The sequence below is a fragment of the Penaeus monodon genome, chromosome 25 (genome assembly GCF_015228065.2).
Source record: "Penaeus monodon isolate SGIC_2016 chromosome 25, NSTDA_Pmon_1, whole genome shotgun sequence".
Classification (NCBI taxonomy): Eukaryota; Metazoa; Arthropoda; class Malacostraca; order Decapoda; family Penaeidae; genus Penaeus; species Penaeus monodon.
In genome coordinates this window covers 1,962,300-1,962,596 of record NC_051410.1, presented here as the reverse complement: position 1 = coordinate 1,962,596, position 297 = coordinate 1,962,300, and the positions used below count along the sequence as shown (strand labels likewise).

The following is a 297-nucleotide window of genomic DNA, read 5'->3' as shown; positions in this document are numbered from 1 at the left end:
CGCGGATTTCCAATTGTATGGATACCTATATGCATGTGCCTGTAATTTATGCTTTCTTGGGAAATTACACATAGTTTATAAGGAAAAAAAACGTGCGTGTATTTCCATAATTCAAATGTACCCAAAATTCTTACTATCTTTTTTTTCTACTTAACGAAAGCAAATTGGAAATTACAAAATGATTAATTGAATAAGCTTTACATACGAGGAAACGATGTGTGATATTTTTTTATCTTACAGTTGACTGCATCTAGACATGTATTGTGAATTGTGACGAAGAAAGAGTATAAACAGATT

The 297-nt window shown here is 30.6% G+C and overlaps 1 protein-coding gene across 1 annotated transcript in view; it reads right to left on the bottom strand.

Moving 5' to 3' along the window:
- LOC119589479 overlaps nt 1–297 on the bottom strand; it is a 24,491-nt gene that overhangs the window by 19,778 nt on the left and 4,416 nt on the right.